Source organism: Panulirus ornatus, chromosome 5 (assembly GCF_036320965.1).
Source record: "Panulirus ornatus isolate Po-2019 chromosome 5, ASM3632096v1, whole genome shotgun sequence".
NCBI classification, from domain to species: Eukaryota; Metazoa; Arthropoda; class Malacostraca; order Decapoda; family Palinuridae; genus Panulirus; species Panulirus ornatus.
Window position 1 is genome coordinate 3,520,762 of NC_092228.1, and position 15,000 is coordinate 3,535,761.

Below are 15,000 nucleotides of genomic sequence, written 5' to 3' on the forward strand. Positions count from 1 at the left end.
AGAGAGAGAGAGAGAGAGAGAGAGAGAGAGAGAGAGAGAGAGAGAGAGAGAGAGAGTAGGTCCCGTTTGCTACCTCACCGAGTGGATGAATAATGCAATCAAGTGATTGATTACTTAAGTGAATGAAAAATCGTGTAATTGAAATGACCTTGATATATGAGGCCTCCATGCATGCATGCATGCAAGGCTTGGCCTGCGCCAGTTTCATCCGTTCCGTCAGCCTGTTGCTGCTTGCAACCTCCAGTTTAATATCCAGTCGCCATGGGAACAGGTTCGATGCTTGTAGGGTACATTTAAATGTTGAGTAATTACTGGTTTGATTTTTCGCTGGTTTAAACATGCTCTGGTGGGAACGTTCGCTGGTAACACCGTCGACTGGTAGCAGTGCATGCGCTAGTGAGAAGACGTGCTCTTTGTATCGTGTGAATTGCTCTTGATCTTTGTGTCGTGCATGACAGCGTTTATATATATATATATATATATATATATATATATATATATATATATATATATATATATATATATATATTCCTATGAGTCCATGGGGAAAATGAGACACGATAAGTTCCCCAGTGCACTTTCGTGTAATAATCACATCATCAGGGGAGACACAAGAGAGAAATGTAAGTCAGTTGATATACAACGAAGAGATGTAGCTAGGACGCCATTTGGTAAACATGCGATTTTCCAAGACAATACATTATATATATATATATATATATATATATATATATATATATATATATATATATATATATATATATATTAATTTTTTTCATAGTAAGGCTGAGAGAATCGTTATAACAAAATCGTAATAAAAATTCGAACTATTCTTGCTTTTACGTAAACTTTTCTGTGGACACAATAGCGATTGTTTCCGGGTCACAGTATTGCTCTGAACTAATTACTTTTTTCCGAGTTTTTCTTTCATTTATCTGCCGTTTTGTGCTACTGTGTGGGTCATCGGCCTGTGACGGGTGATGTACTGTGAGTTTACCTGGGTTTACCTGCGTGTATACCTGGGTTTACCTCGTGGAGTTTTGTGTTGTATGGCGGGTATTTACATGGTAAGCTAGTCGCACTCAAGGGGTTAACCCTCCGTACTCAAGGAGTTTAGTTGTACTTACTCAAGAGGTCAAGTCGTACTCAAGGGGTCAAGTCGCACACGGGGTCAAGTCGTACTCAAGGGGTCAAGTCGTATACGGGGTCAAGTCGTACTCAGGAGGTTAAGTTGTCGTACTCAAGGATTAAGGACCGTCATCGAACATAAAAAACCCAGACCAGACTATCAGAAGCTGGCTTAAAAAACAAAAAGACCTAATTAAGTAGTTCGCTCCACCTTAATCACCCCCTCCCCCATCGCTGATGGACGTCCCTGTGGTGGTGGTAGTGGTGGTGTGGGCAGCACAGGTAGGGGCGTCGTCTTTAACCTCAACCAGTCAGTCATTGAGCCATCCAGTCAGTTGTCAGTCAACCAGTCAGTCAGTCATCCTGCCAGCCAGTCAGTCACTCTGCCACCTAGTTAGTCGGTCATCCAGCCACCCAGCCAGTTAGCCAGCCAGCCAATCAGCCAGCCTACCAGCCTACCAGCCAGCCAGTCAGACAGCGAGCCAGTCAGCCAGCCAGTCAGCCAGCCAGTCATCCACCCTGTCAGCCAGCCAGCCAGCCAGCCGGCTGGTCGACTCGCATAACGTCGCTTGGAGCCAAGTGATCGTGCTTTAAGACCAGGTCAGACGATCGTGTGTGGTGCCAGGAGTGAACACTGATGACGACTCCAGGAAAACACACACACACACACACACACACACACACACACACACACACACACACACACACACACACACATACACACACACACACACACACACACACACACACCACACGCACCACACACACACACACACACGCACACACACACGCACATACACACACACATACACACACACCCACACACACCAACACCACACACACACACACACACACACACACACACACACAGGGAGGGAGGGTGTGGTTTATTTGGTGAAGGTGTTGGTATGTAGAGTTGAAGGTGTTTATTGTTATTGTTTGTTAAGTGTGTAGGGAAACTAGGGCGGGTTTGAGTTGCATGGATGAGTCAAGTCAGGAACGTGTGGACTGGGTTGTTATTGTATGATGGATAGATAGATAGAGATAGATAGATAGATAGATAGAGAGAGAGAGAGAGAGAGAGAGAGAGAGAGAGAGAGAGAGAGAGAGAGAGAGAGAGAGAGAGAGAGGTTCATGTTCTTGTCATCGTGGTGGCAGAAGTGTCCTGTTCTGAGAACACACATACCGCTGGGGAGAAGAGATGAGGGGGAGGAGGGTGATGTGGGGGCGGTGTGGGGGGCGAGGGGGGTGCTTAGAGGAGCAGCAGAGGCTCCTCCCCCCCACCTCCCCCCCTCCTCTCCCTGGGAGACAGATGGGGACAGCTGGCCCGTCTCAAGTGTTGCCGGGACGTCGAGGTTGACCCACTGGGGACCCACTCACTCCATCCTCCCCCCCCAAACAGACACATTCTCCTCCCCTCCCACCCCACGCAGGACGGCCCTGGGGGAAGGAGCGACACACACACACACACACACACACACACACACACACACACACACACACACACACACGTTGCCCTCGGCGAGCACTTTAGAGGCACGTGGGACGCGCGGTACACCTCAGGATACAGTGTCCTCATACTGAGGGGGGGCACTCAAGGATACCCCCGAGGAGGGAGGGAGAGAGAGAGAGAGAGAGAGAGAGAGAGAGAGAGAGAGAGAGAGAGAGAGAGAGAGAGAGAGAGGATATACTGGGGACACACTCACGGTACCCCCTGTGGCTTGCTCACACCACCACCACACTCAGAACATCAACATATCACACAGTTTCGACACACTCAACTTGGAAGAACCAAAAAGAAGAAAAAAAAAGAAAGAAACTACATGTAGGATTAGTCTCAGAACACTTATGTGACACTCAGAACACACTTAACAGTCTCGAGTGTACTTACAAACATTCTTATGAAACACTCTGGACACACTTAACAGCTTAAACACACCTTGAGACACTTTAAAGACAAACTCAAGACGTTCACCCGCCGCCAGGTGCTTAAGACACATACGAGGTTTGGGTATGAATGTTGCTCTCGACCATATATACATACCCGGCGCTGTCTTCCCCCACCCCTTCTCCTGTGATAGCAACACTAGGCTGTTGGCGCCTGCAAACTGCACATTAGCTTATCGGTTATAAAGAACAAGTTAGAAGATATGTAATTTTTTTTATTCTCTTACATTTCGGTAGTTTGAGTCTGCAGAATGGGAGCTTTTTAATATGGCAATTTTTTTTTTTTGTTTGCTTTTAAGAAGAGTTTTGTGATCAGTTATTTGCTTACCACGGGAGACGAGGAATTACTGGAACGTCCATTCGAGAAGAAGACGCGAACTGAGTTAAATTCTATCTCATGCAACGCAGTGGAGATGCGCATACGCAAGTACATGCGTCATCGGAGTGTGGCCTTCTGACGCGTATGAAATTTGCGCTGCGCGTAGAGGAGCGCCAATCGGCAACCCCGTCTTCATTCAGCGTTTGCGTAAAGGCGGATCTGCGTACGTGGATTACGTCAGCAGATGGCGGGAACAGCAACCTTACGCACGTCACGGCCTTGCGTCACAGACTGAGTATATCACAGAAGGGGACCAGAGACGCGTCGCCAGATAGTGTAGCTCACTGTGTGTGACGCAGGATTGGAGGAGGGGGGGGAGGTCACAGCTGCCCCCCCCCCCATCAGGGCAAGGGTGGGTAAGGGCAGGGAGGGTGAAGAGGACAACACGGTGTCATCATGTGGTCAGAAGTAGATAATAATGATGATAATGATAATAAGGATGATGATGATAATGATAATAATAATGATAATGATGATAATGATAAGAAGGATGATGATAATAATAATGATAATCATAATAAGGATGATGATGATAATAATAATAATGATAATGATGATAATGATAAGAAGGATGATGATAATAATGATAATGATAATAAGGATGGTGATGATGATGGTAATAATGATGATAATGATGATAATAATGATAATGATAATAAGGATGATGATAATAATAATGATAATGGTAACATGATATATATATATATATATATATATATATATATATATATATATATATATATATATATATATATATATATATATATATATATAGTGGTCTGTCTACAGACAGTAACCTAGTTTCATCAAGCGTAAGGAATTCAACATAGAGTAATGAACAGTTTTTCTCCTGGGGGAGAGAGAGAGAGAGAGAGAGAGAGAGAGAGAGAGAGCGCAGTGTCCGGTATACCATTTATCCCCGACACCAGCCAGAGGTTAAAAAAAACGGGACGCACACACACACACACACACACACACTGGGGTTGACGAGGGCTGGTTTCTTCCCACGGGCAGTTTGCGTTCTGAGAAGTGGGGGAAGGACTAGACTGGGGTGTGTGTGAAGAGAGTTAGTGGTGTGGGGTGGGGAGGGGTCGGGGGAGAGGAAAAAAGCTAGATAAGAGACACATTGCACGGCTGAAAACCCGTGATGATAGTACATTTAAAATACTTCTGAGTGTGTGAAACTGAGGCGGGTGAGTTAGGAAGGAGGACCCATCCAGTCGGAAATACCGTGCCGGCAACATGATCCGTGTAATTTAAGATCAGGAAATGTGGTATAATGGCAGCAAGAGGAACGAGCTAGTTCACATCCTCCCAGCTAAGTGGGTCATTAGCGTGAGGGTAAAACAGGTTACTGGGGGGATGAGGGGAGAGGGGGTGGTGGCGTTAGGAACGTGAGTGAGTTAATTCATGGACTTAGGATAAGATTTCCCTCCGTGTTGAGACTTACTTTCTCATAAGGCCTTTATATATATATATATATATATATATATATATATATATATATATATATATTTATGGTGTGATTATTGCACGAAAGTGCACTTGGGAACGTATCGTGTTCCATTTTTCCCGTGGACTCATAGGAATATATATATATATATATATATATATATATATATATATATATAATCTGAATGCTTAAGTGAAGGACAGGAGCACATATGAGAGCTTTGGCAGCCCACGCGTCTGTCCGTCCGTCCGTCCGTTTGTGTGTGTGTCTGTCAACAGACCGTCTAGTGCCTTTAATACGTGGCGGAGTGCGACAGGTGGTGGCGGGTCAATGAAACGATTGTCGTGGAACACGTCCCCCCGTCACGAAAGTTGATTGGTCGATGGGATGGCTGTTTTAGACTTGCCAAGGTCATGGGGTCGTGTTGGTTGAATGGTTGGTTGTTGGTTAGTGTTGTCATTCCTCGTTTGTGGCGGTTACACAGCTGGCGGTGTTCGGTCATGATGGTTGTGGTTGTGGTTGTGGTGATGGTGGTATGATACAGAGTTGCCATCTGTGAGGCCACAACAACTCTGGGACCCGCGAACACAGCGCGGCCACTCGTGGTGTTAGGAATTGTCTGTCAGCTGGTCTTTGTGACTCATGTATGGCTTCCTCGCTGTGTTTTTTGGCCCGCTGGGGAGGTTGCGCGCACGCGCACACGCACACACACACACACACACACACACACACGTTAGAATAACATTATTGAACATTTCTTACTTAACGAATTCACTTTACCACCTCATAGTCAGTGTATATATGTGTTCCTAAAGATTTCCATTAGAGATAATTTAAAGCTTTTGTGCCATGGCAATATTTATGATTATCAGAAAATGTATTTATTATTATTGTTTATGGTTATGGTGATATTTATCATATGTAATGATGGAATTATATATACTACTATAATATTTAAGGAGGGTATGTAGTTCAATTCGACATTCAGTTGTCCTTTTTGGGAAACTGTATACAGACGTTGTGACTCGCCTTAGATACTCACAAACTCTACGTAGAGTAAGCATAAGCTGATCACACCCGTAGAGTAAGGATAATTAGAGCATGCTTAGGGTTGTTACACACTCTGTGGAGTAGGAGGAGAGCCGGTGGAGGCTGGCAACCCTCCTCGCGTGCTCAGACCCCTCACCCCCCAACCCCAACCCGGGCACCGCAATGTAATCACTTTTGTTTACTCGCCAGTTATTAAGCCATCGCGAAATTTAGCGGAGATGATGCACTGCTTGCATTCGCTTGCGCAGTGTTTGTGTGTTTGTGTATCCATTTTGCGTCGAGGCGTTCTCAAAGGTCGGGGCAAAAGTCGTTTTCTTCAGCTCAAGGAAAACGTTGAAGCCAAAAAACACCGATGAAGACGAAATTACAGTGATTCATTCTGTTTGGCTCTTCCCTGTGTATATAGTTTATAACAGATTTACGAATGATCGTGATTATTCTCCGTTGAAATTACTCTTTAAGATTATTTCTGTTTAATCATCCTCTTGCCACCTTAATTGCCGCTGATTTCATTAATGTAATTGCATTCCTGCCAGTGTTATTTCTTATATAATTATTGGCGTAACCTTTAATTAGATTAATTATAAACTTTGCTAACTCTTATTTTTTTCTTTTAATTTCACCCGAAAATCCTTTTCTACAGGCGAGGGGAAGAAATAGATCCCTGCTTTAATTTATTCTTTACAGTTCAGGGAAAAATAAATCCTTGTCTTGATTTATTCTTCACAGTTCAGGGGAAAAAATAAATCCTTGTCTTAATTTATCTTTACAATTCAGGGAGAAATCAGAGAATTTTTAAGTCGGCCAAGGAAATTTCAATTTTTTGGAAAAATGCCGGGTAATATGAAATCCAGGGATGATTTTATAGACTTCACCTACAGTTATGTAATGCCACATCTAGCAATTGATGTAACTGTGGTGGAAAAAAGAATTCATATAATTTGTAAGGTGAAAATGAAGTCCTGGTTGTCGGAGGTGAATGGAGGTCAGGTTTTATTGGAACATTTACCATAGTTTATATTTAGGTGACATTATTGATTTGTTCATGTGTTTCTTTATTGTCATGCTTGATCGCCTTTTCTCGCGGTAGCGAGGTAGCGCCAGGAACAAATGAAGAAAGGCCGCATCCGCTCGCATCCATTCTCTTGAAGCTGTCATATGTAATGCACCGAAACCACAGCTCCCTGTCCGCAACCACGAGACGGAGCAGTTCATCTGCATCTTTGCAAATTATCTTGAAGTACGTATTCACACAGACAGACAGACACGAATGTCCTGACTCCTCTCGAAGTGATTCAATGTCTTCTTCAAAGGGATTTATTTTTTTTTTTTTCTTATCAGGGGGAAAGTTATAGAGACTTTGTGCCTTCAGTGTTGAAACTTGTTGGCCCAACTTTCTCGGGAAATCTTCAGAACGAGGCAAACACAAGACCTCCTTTACGGATAAGTTAGACTGGATGATTACACACAACCTTTTATTTTCACTTGCTTTTCGCAGCTGATCATTTTCGGAGCCTCCGCGTAATAGCTGTTTGAGTTTGGAGTTGGGGAAAGTTTGGAATTGGGGAAAAAAAAACCGAGTTCTCCCTGAAAATCCTCATGGGATAGACTGACTGCAATATAAGACACGTGATTACGCCCTCAACAAGCTTGGGGAAAGCTTTGGGATTGGGTTGTTTAGGTCTATCGGCTGCCAGGGTCGGTAAGGCCGGCATGAACAAGATAAAACCACCAACGGAAAGAAAATCTATTTAGTTTCGATTCACAGAAGGCGTGGATTTCGGTGCAAAATTTGTCGCCCTTCTTGGTTTTTCTTCTAACATTCATTTTTTTTCATTAACTCTTACGAGGTAATGTAAAGGCGAGACCATCTCGTTAGGGCCTTGGATGTGTGGTCTGTGTATTTATGTAAGTCTCTCTCTCTCTCTCTCTCTCTCTCTCTCTCTCTCTCTCTCTCTCTCTCTCTCTCTCTCTCTCGTGTTGTTGAAGAACTATTCTCAACCTAAGATTATTAAGGTCATGATGATGATGATGCATCATCTGTTTGCAGCGATTGAAGCATATCGAAATATATCATGTTATCTGACCCTGTGCGAGAATAGTGTAGAATATTTTTTTTTCTCTCCCCGAGTGAAAGGAACAAATCCCACGGGATTTAGGGACGTTCTCCGGATATTCAAGTGAACTAAACTTTGAATATTAAGGGATTTTCTTTACTGGCTTTCGAGAAGATAGCTTGAGTGTTATGAGCCCAGACGCCATTAATTTTCTATTTTTTTCTATGGTTTTTGGGAGAATTTATTTTCTAAATTGTTTTGAGATCTAACGTATAATTTTGAAGTCATTTAGATTTTTCGTCAGATATTTTGATTTGTGACAGCAATTGCTCTTTAAGGGATTTAGGGACGACCTTGGAGGGATATGAGAGAATAGTTGTGTAAGACCTAGTTGTATAAGGACTCGGCTTCTGGTCCTTTAAGGAGTAAAAAAAACTGCTTCCTAGGACGTGTGTGTGTGTGTGTATGTGTGTGTGTGTGTGTGTGTGTGTACGTCGGCAGGGTAAACAGAACCCTCGGATAACCGAATGACCACCCGAAAGAACCATCTGGAATTAAGTCTCCACCATTACGACTGTTCCCTTTGTCTCTTGAGAATTTTCTTTTGTCTTTTTTTCCTGGGCCGTTACCGTTGTCTTTGGCAGCTGTTATTATAACTATCACGGGTTTTTGTTGTGGTAGTTGTGATGGTGGTGGCTCAGGGGCGTGTCTAGAGGAGAGAGCGCCCATGGCAAGCACTGAAATTGCGCCCCTGGCTTGATTAAACATGTACATACAGTGGATGTATATGAAGATATATACAGTGTAGTTATAAACTGTTGAAGAGTTTGGCCAAACTTATATTCATATAAACTCTTAAAGACTGAAAAGTTAAAGACTTATTTGATCAAAATTGTAACGTAGAAGCGGTAATGCAACTGATAGTAACAAAATATTACTATAGTTGAAAAGTAGGCGAGTTTCTTTCTCATCTCACAAAACCAAACCGTTGAAAATGTTACTCGGGCAGTATAGGTCAAAAAACCAAACCTGTTGAGGGTCGCCCACCTTCAAGTGGCATCCAGGGCACCTGCCATACCCTAGAAACGCCACTGTGGTGGCTTGTTGGTCTCTATGGTTGTGACGGGTTGTTGGTGGTTGTTGTGGCGGCAGGGTTGTTTAATGTCTTCTTCCTTGTCTTCCATTGTGGTGGTCGTGCCATCGTGCTCAGTGGTCGTTCTGTGGTGTTCAAGGGTCGTTCTGTGGTGGTCGTACCATTGTGCTCAGTGGTCGTTCTGTGGTGTTCAGTGGTCGTTCTGCGGTGCTCAGTGGTCGTTCTTTGGTGCTCAGTGGTCGTACCGCCGTGCCTGAGGGTCGTACCGTCTTGCTGGAGGAGGTTGAGGTGTTGGTCTTCAAGTACAGGATGTGATCATAGACCTTGTTTACAGACGGAGGGGGTCGGGATGAGGCGAAGATGACAGATGCGTGGAAGGCGAAGAAGGAGGAGGAGAAGAGGAGGAGGAGGAGGAGGAGGAGGAGGAGGAGGAGGAGAAGAAGAAGAAAAGAAGAGAAAGAAGAAGAAGAAGAAGAAGATGATGAAATACAAGAATAAGAAGAAGAGGAAGTACAAGAAGATGATGACGATGAGGAAATACAAGAAGAAAAATAAGATGAGATGGAACAGAAAGAAGGAGAAAGAGCAGTATGCATGAAATCCCAAACAACACGTAAAAATAACTTGAAAAAACCCGCCTCCCCATCGCCACTGTTTACAAAAAATTAGAGAAAGATATTGTCCGCAATAAGCGGGAATGGGAAGTTCAGGGAACATAGGAGAGGACTAACATCCCACCCTCACAGGAACACATGTGGGCAGGAGCGGCAGTAGCCAGGGATATAAAAAGGATCTTGTGAATCCTGCGGGAGAGCGAGCACAACGCGTCCTCCGGCCTCTTTCCGTGTGGCGTCGGCTCGTAAAAGACGGCATCTCGGTGCCGCAGAAAACCCATCATCATCATCAGCGGGGCTCGATCCCCCGTCTCGAAAACAGCGTTCGTGGGTTGGGTTAGCATGTGGGGAAGGCACTGGGTGGGAGTCTACGTAGTGTCCACACACAGACACGCACGCGCGCACACACATACACGTCACACTCTCTCTCTCTCTCTCTCTCTTCTCTCTCTCTCTCTCTCTCTCTCTCTCTCTCTCTCTCTCTCTCTCTCTCTCTCTCTCTCTCTATATATATATATATATATATATATATATATATATATATATATATATATATATATCCTTTCCTTCCTTTTTACCTCCTTCCCTCTGTCCTCTCTGGAGCCGGGAGCGGACCCCGGGATCCTCTCCTCTCACCCCCCCTCCCTCCCCCTCATGTGACCGGGGGGGGGGGGGAGGGATATATATATACAAGCTCAAAAACATTCTTTTGCTTGATGGACCACTTGTGGCCCAAGGTCCATAGTTGGATTTTTTTTTTCTCCTCGTTGCTACGTCTCGTCTTCAGTTTCCTTTGATTCATACAAGGTCAGATGTCATTATGTATATATATATATATATATGTGTATATTTTTTTTTCTTCATATTGACGCACGGTGCGTGACGCATGGGACTTTCAAATGCATGAGATATGCGTCACTCGCTCCCAGGAAATCTCTCTCTCTCTCTCTCTCTCTCTCTCTCTCTCTCTCTCTCTCTCTCTCTCTCTCTCTCTCCCTCCCTCCCTCCCTCCCTCTCCGTGCTGTCGTCAGGTCTCGCGAAATACGATAAATGGATCCGTGTGTATTGATGATAAACCTGAATTCAAGCAGCTCCAGGAAACGCCCGCGTCGCCCGGAGCTTTGGGGAGAGAGAGAGAGAGAGAGAGAGAGAGAGAGAGAGAGAGAGAGAGAGAGAGAGAGAGAGAGAGAGAGAACGTCGGGTCTCCAGTTGCGAATATTAATACAGTATTGCTCAAGTGTGTGTGTGTGTGTGTGTGTGTGTGTGTGTGTGTGCGCGCGTCAGGACTAAGCCTGGAAAAGGGGAGGGGCTCTTGACACTGACAGCCGGTTGTCCGGTGTGCCATTACTGGCACAAGTAAGGTGTGTCTGGGCGTGACTGCCGTGTGCTTGGCCTCGGAGGTGGATGTGGTGCCTAACCTCTTGTGTTGGCTTGAAATGCTTTGTCAGAGGCGACTTGAAGGGAATGCCGTGTACAATATTCATCCTACCGTTTCATTGCTCGTTTGAATTTAGGTATTGTAAGATGAGCAATAACTGTGGGTTATGTTGGTTACTGTAAGAAACAGGTAAACAAACGTGTATAAACCAGTTATGTAGTTGGTGTGTCGCCCGCCGGTAGAAAATGGAACGAGAGTTTGCAGCAAGTTGCATGTGGTTCGTGATGATATGAATAATTTTCCAGAGTCGATAGGAGTGACGACGGGCTGGTTGGACCGAAAGAAAAATAGGAGGTTTGTATTGGAGGGCGTTCTTGGAAGCACGATGAACAAACAGGAAGTTGGAAGCAAATATGGAGCGGATCGTGTCACCAGCTCAGGCCAGGTGTTGCGTTTGTGTCACTTGAATTAGATAGAAGCTTGATCAAGATTGGCGTTCGTGTAGGTGGTCACTTGAGGGCGTAACTATGATATAAAACGATGTAGAACTTCGAATTGATTGTGCATGAATGGATTATTTCCGTATATGTATTTCTTTATTAAGAATAACTTCATATAATGTCAAATCTCGTTAGGATACTTCAAAGGGGGTTAGGAGGTGTGTATGAGTGATTTAAAGAGAGAATATTTAGAGTATCCCATTTAGAGGTAACTATCAAACATGGGTGGTGGACACGGTATAGAAAATGGTAAAGAAAATAGTGTGTTTCGCTTAACTTCCCCTCTGCTCATGTAGCCTCTTACCTACGTCAGTAGCAGACCCTTGGGTTACACATACACACACACACTCGGCTGACATGTGTTATGGATATGGTAGATGAGAAAATGGCGGTCGTACTTACGAGGAAGATAAATCCAATTATGGTTATGATGGCGTTGGTGCTTGCGACAGTAACGCTGAAGATTGGACTGGTGGCGATACTCGAAGGAGGAATGAAGAGGGGGATAAAGAGGGGCAAAGAAAGAAAAAGAAGAGCAGGAGGATGAGGAGGAGGAGGAGGAGGAGGAGGAGGAGGAAGAAGAAGAAGAAGCTGAGGTAAAAGAAAGATTTAAGAAAGACTATGATCCAAGAGCAGAGTATGAAAGACGTCGGACTCGAGACGAGACAGAACCCAAGCGCCACTTGCCCAAAGACCACCACCAACCCCAGCCGTTCCTCCCCTGGTTAACCCACATTTTCTTTACAGTATTTTTTTTTTCTTTTAATTCGTCTCGCTTTTCTCGCGCTGGATTAATTGTCATTGAGCTGCTTAAAAGGCAATTACTGTTAACGACGCTACAAGACAACACGGACGAGAGATTATGAGAACTAGAGAGAGTCGTATTTTACAGTTTTACGTCACATGCAATTTTAATTCATGTGTTCTTAATGGGAAGAATTGTGGAGCTAATTTGGTGTGGGCTTTTGTGTGTGTGTGTGCGTGGATGTTGCCTTGTGGAAGATTTGTAAAGGTTTTACTAAGTTTATTTTCTCTTTGAGTTGATGTTTTACTTTCCTTCATTTTTCTTAAGGACCTGCGGAGGAAACCTTTGTTTCATATGCACCGTAAATACCTTGAAAATTTTATTTGTTCATATTGTGTTAGAATTTGCAGTCTACACATTTTTTTTTTTGTTTTCATTATATTAGCATCTAACTTCGTCGTGTCAGATTCTGTAATTTTCGTGTTAAATCTGTGGTTTTCGTGACGGATACATTTTCGTCATAAAGATGTATGAATTTATGTGAAATCTAGAATGATTTTCGTGCTTATCCTAAATGATATTCGTCATTAATTTGCTTCATTATCTTATAATCTTACTAAGGCACTCATAAATTTTGTGATTGATTGTGATATTTTTTTGTGATAAAGTTTCTGATTTTTTTGGCGGATTTTTTCTTGCTTCTGCCAGGCAACCCCTCCACCGAACATATCAATTGTTAGTATTCAAATTTAGGTACCTATTTCTAATGCTTATGGACAATAAGAGAGGTTTCCTGCATATAGCTTTACATAGTTATTTTGAACCATTCTCAACGCTCCCGGTCTGATGTGAAAATTAAGATCTGCGTGTGCATACTTGCCTTACTGTGTAAATTCCCATAATGTAATAGTCAAACACAGGTATTAAGGACGTGAATCATACATGTAAGAAAAAGAATATTTGAGAATTTTTTGAAACCCAAAGATATATATATTTTTTTTAACATTTATGGTAGTTTTATATCTATGATCGGTGCTTATATCGGAGTGTTTCAGAGTAAGGCTTCGAACCCGTCTGACTCACCCACGAAAATTCGTGTGTGTTCGTGAGATTCGAGCGATAAACACCGTGGAATACGTGTCGACTCGGAATGTCGTGATTTTAGCTCAAAATATGGGAGTTGTGTTTTATCAAATACGGTACTGTAGTAGGATATCCGGGATTCGAACACGAAGTAAGGGATATGGACGAGAGAATCAAATTAGGAAATTTTAACGCGAGATTCAAACCCTGTGCCGTAATTGTACATATATAGTTTGTAAAGGAAAAATAAGATATGGGTTTCTGTTACAGAAAACGAGAGTTTGGGTTGGAGGACGGGAACAAAGCGAGGTTCTTAGCCAGTATTGAGGACTCGTACTTGGGATATGGACTGGAGGGTGAAATATGTGACGGAGGTGAGGGAAGCAATCACACGTTAAGATGAAAATGGGAAGCACAAATCCCACAGCATTGAGAGAGAGAGAGAGAGAGAGAGAGAGAGAGAGAGAGAGAGAGAGAGAGAGAGAGAGAGAGAGAGAGAGAGAGGAATACTGACACCGAGGGAAAAAATACGAAATCCATGTAAATACACAACGTTACCTCCATACACGTGAGCTTTATGTTTATCATTAAAACTGGGATCGCTCATCCATGTGCAATCAACATAGAAGGGGGCCAAGTGAGGATATTCCCTCAAAGGCTCAGTCCTCTGTTTTAAATAGTCGCTGACATAACCAGCCCCGCAGTAAAATGCTTTTTAACATATAAAGGGAAACAGATAACAAACAATTATTACCTCCATCAAAAGTCAAATACAAACATTGCCTTTTGTGTAATCAAGAAGATATTAAGTACTTTGATTTTTGATTGTCTCTGGTGTATGGTCGAAGGATATCTGTGTAGACAATAAAAATTATTTGAAACTTGTATGATTTAGGATTAGTATCTGTGAGGAGTAAATCATCTAGCTTCTGTGTTTGTAAATAATCCAGATTATGTATTTGTAATCACCTAGATTCTTTGTCAGTATAGTAAGTTGTCAGTCATGCAAATACATACACACAAGTCCACGTATGTGTACGTGTGTGTGTGTGTGTGTGTGTGTGTGTGTGTACACGTGTGTGTGGAGTCTAAATTACTTATGTCATCAGAGAATGAATTGACAGTCATTTTTAATTTAGTATGTAAATGAAAAGGTTTTCGGGCTTCATTTCATAACAGTGTCATGTTGTTGTTCAATTACTATCCGGAATTTGGATAAATTGGACATTGTCTGGTTGGTTTTGATGCTCAGCTCCCGCCCGATGTTGTGGTGTACAACACTGAGGAACTCTTATTAACATGTGGATGTTTCAAACGTTCTCTGAATTTCAGGAAACAAATTCCCCATTTTCCTGTAAAAGGAAAATGATACACACGCGAGTTCAGGAGTATTAGAAAACGATAGTAACAAAATTTTCATATAGAACTATGTAAGACTGTGTGTGCATTTACAAACACACCTTTGATAAGACACATATGAAAATATGTATATATATGTATTCACCTATCTGCAAGTACAAACTCACACTGTTGTAATATATCAAGTATATTAAAAAAAGAATAACTTCCTTCG

General features: G+C 42.9%; 1 protein-coding gene across 1 annotated transcript in view; it reads left to right on the plus strand.

Annotated features, from left to right (window-relative positions):
* Positions 1–15,000, plus strand: part of LOC139747342 (spondin-1-like) — a 384,149-nt gene that overhangs the window by 8,703 nt on the left and 360,446 nt on the right. The gene's annotated exons all lie outside the window — the stretch shown is intronic.